This window comes from Poecilia reticulata, linkage group LG16 (genome assembly GCF_000633615.1).
Source record: "Poecilia reticulata strain Guanapo linkage group LG16, Guppy_female_1.0+MT, whole genome shotgun sequence".
Classification (NCBI taxonomy): domain Eukaryota; kingdom Metazoa; phylum Chordata; class Actinopteri; order Cyprinodontiformes; family Poeciliidae; genus Poecilia; species Poecilia reticulata.
In genome coordinates, this window is record NC_024346.1 from 21,855,156 (window position 1) to 21,869,732 (window position 14,577).

The 14,577-nt window shown below is 37.3% G+C and overlaps 1 protein-coding gene across 2 annotated transcripts in view; it reads left to right on the forward strand.

Moving 5' to 3' along the window:
- Nucleotides 1-13,731: 13,731 nt before the first annotated feature.
- nrsn1 (neurensin 1) overlaps nt 13,732-14,577 on the forward strand; it is a 6,854-nt gene continuing 6,008 nt past the window's right edge. Inside the window, exon 1 of one of the 2 annotated variants that reach the window (XM_008432181.2) lies at nt 13,732-13,840. The gene's annotated coding sequence lies outside the window, so the exon portion shown is untranslated. The remainder of the gene's footprint in view (nt 13,841-14,577) is intronic. The other variant, XM_008432182.2, reaches the window with a different exon arrangement.

A 14,577-nucleotide genomic window follows, 5' to 3' on the forward strand; every position in this document is an offset into this window, starting at 1 on the left:
GTGTGTGTCTGTGTGTGTGTGGGTGCGTGTAGTGGTGTGTGTGGTAGTGGGAGGTGTAGAAGAACTTGTGAATGAGTGCGAGAAGATACTCACTTGTCCTTTTTCATCAAGCTTCCCCTAGCTATTGTATACCAAAACAAAATGACACAGTTATAATCCCACTGTGACCAAAGAGTGAATATAAATTTCTTTCCAACTCACTCAAAGAAACTTGACTGCAGGGAATGGAAAGAGGGGGTTTCCTCCTTGTCTGATTTAAGTAAATGTAAGTATTGTAAATAAAGGGGGAAAAAAGTTAATCACTGTCACAACTTAGATTAAGTTGATGATTTTTTTTTATTTCAGTGATTTAAACTAAAACCATAAAACAAGATCAAGTGAAGTTTTAAGACGTCAATCGACTAAAAACATTTTATAGCCATTTGCATGCGTCTGTAGCTATTAGCTAACTTGCAATTAATCAGAGATTAATGGCAGGTTTTTAAAAGATGTTATTAATGTACCTTCAAGAGTCTGTGACAAAACAAAAGAAAGACATCTTTAGAAAGATGAACTACTGCGCTTTCATTCAGTATACACAAAAGTTTTAATATTAAATATGTCACCCAGACTATTACAAATTCCTTCTCACTGCAGTGTCGCATTAGTCATTTGTAGTAATTGGATGAAATGACGGCGCCTTTTTGTGACGTAATAAGTACACAGAAGCGGAGGAAGTTGTGAGCGATTTCAGTGAAGATTTGAGCAATCTATCTGCAGAAAGCAAGCAAGAATATAGTATACCATAATAGCATTGTAAATGTTCACACTATGTACAGTTAAGTAAATGAAATTATTTGCAAAGCGCAGTCAACACAGATCACCTCTCGTTGTCCAGTTTTACAGCGTCTCTACTTTTTCTTGTCCACTCACCTGCCATGTGATACATTTGGACATTAAACCTGCTCATTCATTAGTGTCAATTTGGTAGCATAACTTGTTTTATGATGCTGTGATTACTCTGAGCCCCTCAGAGTAAAGGCAGCAGCAGACGGAGTCAGAGAAACTCCGTTTGAATGAGGTAAACGATCTGTCAGGAAGTTTGCCATGAATATCGCTCGTTTATAACATCTTGTTGTCAGTTTATTTTTATATATAGAACTAAATCTTTTTGGTTAAGCCGTTTTAATTCTGGAATAGTTACATGTACAAAATTTTACTGCTAACTTTGTTTAAAAGTTAGCTAGTCTAGTCACAATGATTTAGAATGAGACTGAAACAGCAGCGAAATTAGCCTTTTATTATTTAAAGATAACATGTATTTATATTATATTATATAATTTAGATATTTAGGAGAACAGCAGTGCTAGAATGATGTTAAAGAAAGGTGAAGAAGCTCTGTTGAGGTCTTCATCTAGTTTATTTATCTAGGTGAAGACTGATGTCAGGTTGATTTTTTTCAACGTTTCAATGTTTTTTTCATTATTTCCACACTATAAGGGTAATGGTTAGCAGACAATAAGAAAAGTGCTTGAGGAGAGGTTTAAAAATAAATTAGTGAACATTTTTGCTACACAGTAAATAGAGTTGAGATGTATAATAATGTTTACATCTGAAAATTAAGTTGTTTAAATTCTCATTCTGTATGATCATACATTTTATATTTAGTTCACATTCTGACACTGTACATCACTGTAGTGTCTGTCATAAATACATGAATCCATGCAGGAACATCAGGCTGCAGAGAGTCAGAGGGAGGCAGAGACAGAAACACATAACTAGATATTTCAGTTAAATGTTTGAGGCCGAAAATGACAGGGAAAAAAAACACTTAGGCTTTTTGCTTCAGTGTTTTTTATGGCTCATTATTGGTAAGTTACTGAATGCAGGGCTGGAAAGTGAGACTGAGTTAACAGTGAGGAGCTAAGGTGTCTTTTCACGTCATGTGAAAAGTATAATTTTTATTTATTTTGTAGATCAAACTGTCCTGATGTAGAGAGTTGTTCAAGAAGAACGAAACTTGTTTTTTTAGACTTTATTTTTGTTGGTCAAACTGCTGTATTGAGTTTAAAATGTTTGAGTCCTATTTTATGAGCCGTTTTCTACTTTGGTTTTAGAAAGAGGTAGAACCAATTCAATTACTGGTCAATTTATATCAGTGCATTTTGACCAATAATCAAATGTCTTTTGACCAATAAGATATATCAGAATCCGGTAGCCTGTCTATGCTACCAGAGTATTTAGCTTGGTAGTTGTGAGGCAAATTCTAAAGTGAGTGTTCATCCTGGAATGACGGTCATTATACTATGCATAACTTTAATCTGATTATTGGATTGTAAATAGTAATGTGTTAGAATACTTGTTACTGAAACAAGGCTTCAGATTAGAGTAACGCATTACTGATGTGTTGATGGCATAATTGTTTGACATTTCTGCTCAAGCTATTTACTAATCTGTCAGGTTTCCGATATGCATCCCCCCAATGGCAGATTCATTCCTACGCCCTTGTTAGCACACACAAATATAACAATAGTAATAAGAAATTACTAACACGAGTGTGAAACATGAGATAAATGTAAAATAAATTAAATAATAAGCTGAAATAAGAACATGTATGAACATGGAAATGTACATGTGGGTCTACAAATCTATAAGTGAGTCCATGGTAACCTGAAACATGAAGACCATTGGAGTTGGGCGTTCAATAGTCTGATGGCTACAGACAGGAAATAAAGCAAATGACTCTGTCAAATCAAAACACTGTTTCTTAGCTCATTAGCAAATGTGGTTGCGTAGCACCACCTGCTCGGTTTTTAGTTGGAGTACTTTCTTCAGTCAAGTTTCAGAAAGAGTGTCTGTGTTACTGTATGGCGCTGTATGCTTCATTATCAACGCAAACTAATTAATGGAGCTGCTGCTTTAGTGTGGGACGTTCAGGAACTATACAAAACAGGCAAGAGATGTTTTGTGTCAGTCCGTCTTTATCAAGGGGATCTTTAGTACCCATTTTGATGCCTGATAATTTAGAGTAGTTTTTGATATTCTACTAATAGTCTGCAGTGTTGTGGTGATGAAATGTTGTAATATTAGCCTACAATAAATAACATGCTGCAATACTTCAATACTTGGTTTTCTTTTTCCTTTTTGCCATTTATAGAAAGATTAAGGAGACATGGACATGCAACAATTCCATCCATTGCATATTTTTCAAGCAAAATCTTTGTACCAAAATACACCATTAAAGAAAATCCCCTGAACATATGCCTCTTGCACCAAGATCAATGTCATTCTTCATTCGAGTTTGCACATGTTTTTTTTACCACCAATTGCCATTTGGTGGTAAGATGACTATTTATTTATTTCAACTCTAAATTACTGATGTGATTAAAACCCCATTAATATTACATCGTCCTTTATTTTTTCTTTTTTTTTTAAGCTTTTCCCATATGGTGGATTTGTATCCATTTCTGGTTTTTCCAGCCTTTCTCCATCATCATGCCTCCCATCTCTGCAACTCCCATCTCCAGCCTTTCCTCTAATATCTCCCCTGCAGGCCTTTTTTTGGAGCTCTGAAGGGAGAGGCAATCTTAGATTTATTCCACCTCCAATTTCCAATTTGAGAGAACCCTGCTGCTCGAGGCAAATCTTCTGAAGTCCTGATGTGAGTTGTCCCGTTAAATTAAAGCTCATAAAAGATGGCAAAATATTGCACAGTTTTTTTTGTTTGTTTTTTTTTTTTTTTTACAGAACAACAAGAACCATAGTATTGGTCGTGTTTTATATGCTATACCATCATGTTTGTCAGAGTTATGGGTCAGGGCTCATTACAACTGAGTTTCCACATGACATAAGAAGTAAATGGGCTCCAACCCAAGATGAGACAGAGAACCAAACAGTAACTGAACCATGTGAAAAACAAAGCCCTTTTACTGTGGATCACAGGATAGGCTGCAACATTTAAAACCTGCTTCATTTTACATAATGTACAACAATAAATGCTTGCAAAAATGGTCTTTGTTTAGCTGTTTTTTGTGTGTGTTTTTTTACATTTAAAAGACTATGGTCTACAGTTCCAGCAGATAATAATCACAAAAAAAGGAGTGCTCACTTGGTCTTTGCGTTACTTCTAATCTGATTCCAAAATAATAAAACACCAGCTATTCCCCAAATGTCTTTTGATAGTCCATTGATGAGAAAAAGTATTCAGTTTGCCGTGTAGAGCCCATATGTCTGCTCTCAAAATCCTCGCACAAAAGATTCATGACCAGACTATTTCTTTTTGTTCCTGGTCTCTCAAAGACACAAACGGCCCACGTCTCTCAAAAACACACTCAGTTTTCCAGCCTCCCATATTCACACTGAGCCAATGCATTCGCACCCACACTCTGCACAGCTCTCTATTCCTACTATAAAGCCCGGGGACAGGTGTTGGATTAGCTTTTGGGAAGAAAAGAGCTCAGCTCCTTTGATAGGAGTTGAGCTGGCCTGGAGAGCAGGGAGGCAGGTGCACCATGAGAAGAGAGCCGTGGTGAGAGGCATTTGTGTGTGCCTGTGTTGCATGCGTGTGCGTGTTTGTGTGTGTGTCTGAGGGATGAGGTTGGGGAGTGAGGGTGTTGTCACAGGATACAACCCAGTGATCCCATCGGCTGGAAGGAAGAAAAGGGAGTCTTTTGGCAGAGCGTGCTTCTGTAATTGGAGAGCTTGGTGCGGCAAGTAGCGATATGTGATTGGCTGTTGCCACGTGGTGACATTTGTTTACCAGCTGCCCTGTCTGCACACTTGTACATTCATGGTTTTATTCCTACAAACACACAGATGCAGCAGATATAGGGAGTTAACACACCAACTGTAAGGTGATAGGTTTTTGTGATATAATAATAAAAAAAATACAAAAATAGACATTTATTAATGTGTCATATATTGTGTACATTTATAGTAAAAAACAGACAAATCTGAAAGAGTTATATGGTATAAAATTATTTGTAAAGCTCAGCTCTCCAAGTTGGATTTTTGTGGCATTTGCTAGTTTGACCCATTTTTTTAAAGCCACAGTTGGGGAAAAAATGGTTACAAAGGATCCAAATTATTTCACTGCACCAAGGTATCTATCAAGATATTGGAAAAGTCTTCACATGTGAGTTTGGCCACAACGAAACCAGGAAAGCGTTTCCCCAACTAGGTTTCAAGTTACTTACAAATTCTAAAAGTGTGGCTTCCTCCTACACTTCTAAAACACTACTGTTAGTTTAATAGCTCTCTCTAACTTGTCCTTAGGTGTGAGTGTGTGCGTGCACGGTTGTTTCTCTGTGTTGCCCTGTGAAAGACTGGCATCCTTTCCATGGTGTACATTTTCCTTGTTAGTTAGAGTTCAAAAATACGTCTAAAATGTTGTGGGCTCACCTGAAGAGGCTTGTGGATAAAAGATGTCCTCAAAATCTTATAGATTTTGAGAACCTTTGGAGGCTGGATTTGACAAACACTGACAAACCAAGAAGTGTAAGTAAACTGAATATTGTAACTGAAACAAAGGTGTATTCATTTAATGATGTGCACACATATGTATCCAGGTATTTTGTTGCCTTCTTCATTTTTTCCATGTTCTGCCTCACACATTAGTTTGTTTTTGTAGTTGAATTGTATAAAATAAATGGTACATTTATTGGTACCTCAAAATTGTGATTAAATGAAAAATTATATTTGGTTAATTGGAGATAGTAGAAATTTTGAAAATGTCTATATAAATGTATACATTGGACCTTTTGTATAAAATACTTCTAATATTACGGTAGTTGTGTTTTTCTGTTTTATGTAATTGTTGTAGCCAACTGAATAATTTTGAATTTGAACTTTGAACTTTATTTGCAGTTGAACCTGAATAATTTCAGTAGCAACAAGAGAGGACTCAGAAGAAACTCAGTGGTGCAGTGTGAGTGTAAAGGTGTCATATCATGCAGTTAGATATATAATGTGAAAATATCTATCTGAAACATGAGGAATAATTGAACGTTAAAATATGTTTTACTAGATTATATTGCAAGTGAGTAAAAATGTGCTAAATTGTAAAAATTGGTGCAGATATTATCAACTCCTTCTGTGACATTTTGGCTTCGATGATGGTCAGAGGCCCCAGTGGTGCTAATTGTAAGGCTACCTCACCTCTGTCAGTCTGCCCCAGGGCAGGTGAGGCTACAACGTAGCTTACCATCAGCAACATGTGAATGCGTGTGTGTGTGTGTGTGTGTGTGCGTGTGTGTGTGTGTGCGTGTGTGTGAATGGGGGAATGACTGATTGCAATGTTAACCCCTTTGGGGTCCTCTGGCCTAGATAAAAGGCAATATAAGTAAAGGTAATTTACCATGATGAAGGGTTCTGAATTGTCTTTATTAATATTTTTCATTGAAAAATAAAGATCTCTATGAAAAAAAAATGTGTTGACTGGGTTTTAGGATGTTTTCAATGTTAAACAATATTACATAAGAAGACACCTGGTTTACATGTAAATGTTTCTCTTGATTTACATGAGTAATCTCGAGCCAAAACGACTTCAAAGGTCTTGACTACAGCATAGGAAACGAAAACAATGCAACACAGTTTAACCATCTGTTGTTAAATTTAGCTGTGTTTTCAAAACTGCTTGATATCCCTCTGGAAATATGTCTAATCCCAAAGTCATATGAGTTTTAGTCACAATCTTTGATAAAGGCCTTTAGAATCAGGGTGAAAGAAAGTCTGTGGGGTGTGATCGCCCATGATTAATAACTGAACCTGCTATACGTGATGTCTTGCCCGCAGAGCAAAACAGAAACTATTACAGCAACTAAAATCAATCCCCATAGAATGATGAATAATGACCTTTCAGCGTAACTACTAGATGCAGTGCAATGTAAATATACGAGTAGCTGTGGATTCATAAATGTGTGTCCACAACTACACTGCACATATGTGATGCTCGCTTTAAAATCTGATGATGCAAAACTTTAACATTTTTAGTAGACTTTCACTTTTTAAAACTCAGTAAGGAGAAATAATGCTTTTCCAAACAAAGAAAGAAACTATGATAATTATTTGGGAGGCCAAAGTGTGTGAGCGGAACCACAAATATTTGGCAGAAACCCCTAGATAATTGAAGACTGAGACCAATCCTCAACACAGAGGAAGCAGGTTCAGTTTTGAGAATCATGGTCTTAAACATAAGATCTGAATTTCATTCTGCTCTACAAACCGCTGCAGTTCACACTGTAGGTCATGGTCTAAAGAAGGCAACAGAACCACATGATCTGCTAAAAGCAAAAAATTGACCCTAAAGTTCAAACATGCCTTGAAGTCTTTTCCATGAACATTACAAGCAGGACTGGTGACAAGAGAAGTCCTTGGTAGAATCCAAGCCGAAATGTGAACAAGCTCGACTTTATGCTGACAATCCAGACAGCTCTTGTTTTGGCCGGATTTCCCTCAAAACCCAGCCATGAGGCATGTGGACAAAATCTCACAGGAAGAGGCACAAAATCTGAGACGCTTGACATCAAACGTAGGCTTTGACAGGCATTGAAGTTTTGTGGAGTCATGGCTCCTGCTGCTTTTGGTTCACTGTTTAGTACAAAGTCAGCCTTGCTGTTTACCAGAGAACTGTATAGCATGGCATGCTTTCATTTGCTGAAAAGGTTTGTGGAGATGTTTTACATTTTCAGTAAGACTTTTCATCTGCCAAGATTGCCAAAACTACCAATACCTGGTTTAATGATTGCCACATGGCTGTTCCCGACCTGCTAGGGAACTCACCTGACCCAAACCCTATAGAGAATCTGGAGTACTGTGAAGAGGAAGATGATGGACACTGTACCCAACAATGCAGGTGTTTGAGATACAGTCGTGTAGTAACTTTAAATTGTTCTGTCTCCTGAAGGTCTGGTACTGTTATGACGCTTTGGTTAATGTGGTTTCGTAATGTTAAATTTATGGAGAGAAAATTTAACATTGAAATTGAATGCAATTTCAATGTCTTTGTACAAATTATTTTTTAGCAGATATGTTGCTAGAATACATGTGAAAGTAAATAAAACCTATTTTCCCACTTTTTTCCAAGTAGCACTTCTTCAAGATGCTTTAAAATGTTGTCTCTGCTCAGTGTATGTGCCGTCTCACATATGACAGCTTTGTTTCACAACACAAAATATATCGGTCAAGCTACACTTAAAATCCCTCCAGCCAGCGAGTAATGAAATAAGGAATGGTGTAAGCCCAAGTGGAAAGTCCAAGCTCCCAACTCTAGTTTGACAGAATGACTGAGAAATCAATAGGATGACAAATGATCAACAATGCTAAAGGTATGATTCGTGAGATGGATAGATCTGATGTTCCTTCCTCTAATCCTTCATAAAATGTAACCAGGATTGGGAGGGTGGCACACTTTGTGCCTGCTTAAAGGTACATAATTTGTCAAACCTTCTTTGGCATTTGAGAAATGTCACAATAAACTGATATCAGTTCGAAAAATCTTGGAAGGAAATTGTATTATGGATTTCGTTTCAGATAGACTTTTTGAAAGAGTCAAGTTATTTTACTGTACTGTATGCATACTGTGTTTAATTATATATATATATATATATATATATATATATATATATATATATATATATACTGGCATGATAAGAATATATAAAAAATGAACCAAAATAGTACTTGTAATGGTAAAAATGTGTTTGAGCTTCAAAATAGAAAATAATAGTTGCACAAAATATGTTGAATCAATACTCCAATACTCCAAAAGTACATATGTCAGACAAATGTATTTTAAATTACTGTAGAAGTAGAATATTTGGGCTGGTACTGAACAAATTCAATGCATCTAATCTCCATGTATATCCCATTACGTCCAGTAGAGGTCAGTCTTGCAAGCGCAGAGTTATTACTAAGGAAAGCTCACACAATGGTTTAGTCATAGCAGGTCATGTCAGTTATGTCAGTTTTCTACATGATTAATGAGAGAACTTTATATTCACCAAACATTAAATGTTTTGTGTGTGTGTGTGTGTGTGTGKTGGGGGGGGGGAGTGCGTGTGTAGGTGCGCGTGTGCGTATGTGTGTTTATTAAAGTTTAGTGAAGGTTGTTAACGGTTTGTTATACACTTCTTTTTTGAAGTTTGTAGTATGAAAGTGAAACTTATCTAATTGCGCCTCTGTGAATTACAAATAGTTTGGCTATCTTTAAGTTGTCTTTAAGATCCTAATGAATGTTCTCCTTCATTAGAGTAGCACACACTATGAGTTATGCTTTAAAGTCAAATCAAGTTTTGTGATTAGAAAAAAGGTCTATTAATTTTAGTGTCTCCAAATCTTATTTTAACTATTTAATTCATGTTAGATTTATTGCATATATTTTTCACTTTGTACTTTTATATTTTATATGTATGTTTTAGGTGTTTTTTTTTAACTTTGTCTTTATAAATTCTTATATTTATTTTCTGTTTCCTCACTAGTCTACATGATTAAGTTTTTTCCTCTCTGTCCTCTGTATAATTTATCTTTCTGTTTTTTTTTCTTTTATGGTGTTAACTTATCATTCATAGTGCATACATATTTTAACCTCTTTTGAGTACTTAGTGTAACATTTGATTTCATGCAACATGCTTTACAATGATTGATTGATTGATCGATTGATTGATTGTGGTATTGGCCAATATTTAGTTTGGTCAAGTTTTACAACAAAAGCAGATCTGTAAATACTAGCTGAGAATGTGAACAGCAGATTCCTTCTGTCTTTCTTTCAACTGGCATTAAAACACTGCAGAAACATTGTGCAGTGTTTCCTTCCATTGATTGTATTTGCTTTTCTTACAGTTATTTGTAGCAAACACAAGGTCTGATGTGACATTTTATCCATGCCACATGCTCCAGGGCAGCCTTGTTCTACAAAAAAAAAAAGAAAAAAAAAGGCTTACATCCTAGTTGCTTGATTTACTTTAATAAAGAAGATTGCATCTGACAGCTAGGAAGACAAGTTGCACTAATAGATATGAACCTCTGTTTGCATGTTCTTCAACCTTTTGGATTATTGATATAAGAGTGTGAGTGTCGGTGTGCATGTGCCAGTTTGCCACCTAGAATTACGAAGTTGTTAAAAATGAAGAAAAGAGTAGTAACCTCTGAGCACTCAACCCCAGGATCAACAGGGGGCAGGTAGCCTTGGGTCCTGGAGGCTGCAGCAGTCCATGTGTGGCATACCCCAGACATGAAAGGACACTGACAGCAGAGCACAGGAGTATCAGCTCCCCAGGCCAGAGAAGTACATGGATGGCTATTGTCCCTAAACAGGAGGAAAAAAAAAACAAAACATCATTTTGATATCCGTTTTGGAGTTACTCTAATTGTGACAAAAAAGAAGCAGGAAAAGATGCCCAAGCACTTTTTTGTAGCACAGTATATATGAACCAAGTTTTGTCATTGTGTACATAATTAAATTAAACTAAAAAAAAATAAAATACTGAGGAATTTGCCCTCTATTTAACATTATGGCAAAATGCTTCCCTGTGCACTTTAAGGCGTCAGGTGATGATATATTGTTCTTTATTCTAATCATCACTTAAACATTTCTATTTGCTTGTCCCCTAATACTGTGAAAATGGTGGTGGCAGGGTTTCCATGAGGAGAATAAATGTGGTAATCAGTTGTTATAGTTGTATGCTCCTCTTGTTGCAGGTCACAATGTCCTGCCATGCAGCCAGCTGTAATTGCCCTATTTGTGAGTTAGGCACAGTTATTTTCTGTCCAAAAGAAATATCTGAATTAAAAACTTCAGATGCAGATGCAGTTGCTAACATATTCTTTGTAATATGGTAACCACTACCAGATAACATTAAAAATGGACAATGGTGCAGTTTTGGAGCGTGTAGGATTAATATTTTTGTTTTAGCCAAACAGATTTGGAGCAAAGAAATATGGACAGTGAATAAGTATGGTATGCTGTTATCACAATTTTTTATTGTTTCCTTGCACTGTGACTAATATCCTTTCCAACCTCCCCACCTCATCACAGTCTTTCTCTCTAATGAGCTGTGGTATGCTATCAGTCATTACAGGAAGTCAGATTATCCAAATGGCATTCTGCACACGTTCACAGAGAACTTCCTGAAGGTGACCTTTTCGCGTCGCCATAGAAACCGCCTCTCTGTGCATGGAGTGGCTCAGCTTGTTCACAGAGTGAGACACTGAAGGAGAGTGATAGCAGAACCTTTTCTGCAAAGGAAAGAGCATTGATCTGGAGAGATGTAACAATGTGGGGACATGTGTAGTGATGGTAGCAAATAATACTTTCATCAGTAAACATGTTGTCCACATCACGTGGTTTTAGACAGCAGATGTTTATGTTTTGAATACAATGAAAATGTTCAAATAAGGAGAATGACACACTCATCCGTCATGGGTTCATTGTGTGCATCGGTTTTAAACAAGCTTGTGATGCAAATGTTTATTTATTTATCTAATGTAACCCTTTTGTGAATGCATTTCCTCACTCATGAAGTGTGGATTCAGCAAATCCTACATATAGTTAAACAATGGTAGGCACCTTTCAACAGTGCAACAGCGGTCATTCACTTCTCACCATAGAGACAACATGATAAAAATAAAATTGATTTGCATTATTGCTTTATTTTGTATATTGGGAAATATTTCTAAGTTTGTCAATAGAACATTTCCTGTTTTGCAGTATATTGTGTTAAATTATCAACTTATTCTGTCTGATATTTTAAAAAGATCACAGTGTGTGAATTTATTCGATTTTACTCACAACGACAGACTAGTTTATTTAAACTGTTCTTATTTTGAGTTGGAATTGTTGTACAACATATGACTTTGGTGCAATTTACTAAAGATTGTGATACAATGTGAAAAATATACATTGCTTCAAACGTCTTCTTCTGAAGATAATGAGTTTGCAAAAGTTGTATCTTTATTTCAAACTACTGTCAGTACAATTCAGTTCACTGTGTTTGCCTATGTCTATTAAATGCCTTGTTCTGTCCCCCAAACCTCTGGAACACCAGTTCCACGGTCACCATGAGGTTTTTTTGAGCTGCAGGGCCTGAACCCATTTGTGTTTGCATTGAATATAGCGCTCAATGGGATTGCATCAAAAACGTGCGAATCTGCTATGTAGTCCTACGAGACGGCATTTACTTTGAAACACCACAATGCACGACATCAAGCTTCTGTACTTAGCAAATATAGAAGTTACCTTGTCATTGGATCAGGCACTGCGAGCAGTTTTAGTGAAATTCTAGTCTGACTGTTGCCTTCCTGCGCAATTTTCACTGTTCCATCAGGGCTTTTTCCGATTGAAGTGGATTCTTCCAGTAGAAGATAAGAAGTTTTGAACAGTGACGTTGATGTCCTGCGCTGTTTTAGATTTTCATCTGCAATGTCAGCGGTGGAAGTGAACAAAGTCATTCAGTCCGTGTTGGCCACGCTTCTCTTTCTCTTTCTGCTCTGCACTTCTCTCTTTACGGTGGAGGATGGTTGTTTACGGCGCGGACAATTTCTGGTAAAATTCATAGCGTCAAACTGGTGCATTACATACGTCATGGGCAAACGTTAGCGATTGGGTAAAGTTTAAAACTTCAACAGAGTCCAAGCTTCCAGAAATAAATTGTTTCTCAAAAACCAATGTTGGTCTAGACCACAGCTGTCAACTTTTAGGTGTGCCTCTGCTGCACCACACCTGAATAGAATAATTAGGTCATTACCAAGGCTCTGAAGAACTGATCTACACAATGAGGAGTCATTTCATTCCAGTGTTTTGTACCTGTTGCACATCTAAAAGCTACAGGACAGTGGACCTTGAGAACTGGAGTTTGACACCCCTGGCCCAGACCCTCACAAAGAAAAGCATAATAAAGAGGTAATTTCTTACCAGTTTAGTGGTACCCACCATGGATAAAAAAAAACAAGAAAAACAAGCCCTCTCTCAGCATAAACAGGCAACAGACTCGTAGGAACGAGCAGTCAACGGCTTGTCCATTTGAATTGAATTAGAGCTGTCGCTCTGGCCACCTACAGAACCCACTGAATATGTTAAACAGCCAGGAAAGCATGGAAATAATATAATTAAAGGAAAATGTGAAGCAATTTAAGAGATGTAGGCTAAGCAATAGAAAAGTAAAACATTTGCTCTATAAAAATCAATCTCGCCCAGTTTCTGTCAGTGCTTCCTACCACACCTCCCTGGCCCCTTACCTTAAGCACAGTGGACACCCTGGACAGGTCACCAGTACATCCAGGCCCGGATTCGAACCCAGGACCTTCTTGCTGCAAGGCAACAGTGCTAACAGCACCATTGTCAAGCCCGTCTCTCAATACCATTTGCAATGTTTCTTGGACATTGTTTGTATTTTTTACCGATTATCCACAGAAAGATTCGAAACCCTTTAAGGTTGAAATGCTAAAAACTAGTTTCCCTTTGAAATGTCAGCCCAAATAAATGAATCATGACACGGTTTTCTGTGGAGGATTGTTTATTGTACCGAGTTATCATATTTGAGTCATTACGGAAGTTTCTGAGTTTTCAGGTGATACCTTTGGAGACGATGAATATGCGTGATATAAGTCTATATAGATAGATCAATCAATCCATCCATTCATAAAACTATCTTCCTTTCCTCCCAACCCTCCCGCCTGGTTATTTATACTCACTGATGAATCATATGTTGTCATGGAGGTCACGCCTGCGCAGTAGACATCGTGAAAATCTGAATCATCGACGGTAAGTAAGGGAGGGAAAGCAGGGGGCGGGGGGGTAACTGTAGAGTGATGGGACCCGGCTGAGGAAAAAGCAGCGAGCGATCACTCTCCGAGCTGGTAATGAAAGGTAAATTTATTGTTGTTGTTTTTTTTTTCTTTTATGGTCTGGTTTTATATTTATGGGAGTGTAAACGTAGAGTTGGATAACTGGCTGTTTGAAATCGGAATCAAAGGTGGCGTCCGCGGTGTGCTGAGTGCACATCGTAAAATCTTCACGCACATCTGGTAGTGGCTTTACTTTGGACAAAATTGCAGAGCAAGTGCTGTTTCAAACTTTGTGTTGATTTGTGCTTTTTATCCTCGAAGGGTTGCGAGTGTTTTGGTCTGTAATCAAATAAACTAAAACTTCTATTTAAAAAAAATATTTCATTACGGCTCTAATTAAATGCTTAAAAAAAGGGGGGGTTCCCGGGTATTTCAGATACGATCGGACTTACTTTGATGCAAAGTTCACGTTTTGTGAGTTGAATTGAAAAAAAAATAAAACGTGCTGTGTGTTTGTTTGCGTCTCATTGGGGGACGAATGGCTGGGGTCTGTTTTCAGTCTGGCGTCACACATTACGTCTGTATGTTTTCCTGCTGCGCTCAGGGTAGCTTGATGATAATGGCGTTCAGCACCACAGACAGCTCCAGGTTATGTGGTACACACAGCTTGTTGGAGGCAAGGATACCGCAGCCGGTCGGAACAGGCGCCTTTACGGAGTTGTCATATTATTGTTTACGATTTTTCGGTGTGTTTTAGCACTTATTCCTTTATTGGTCTGGATGAACAGTTTTCTTCTTTCTTCCCTTTTATTTATTTAT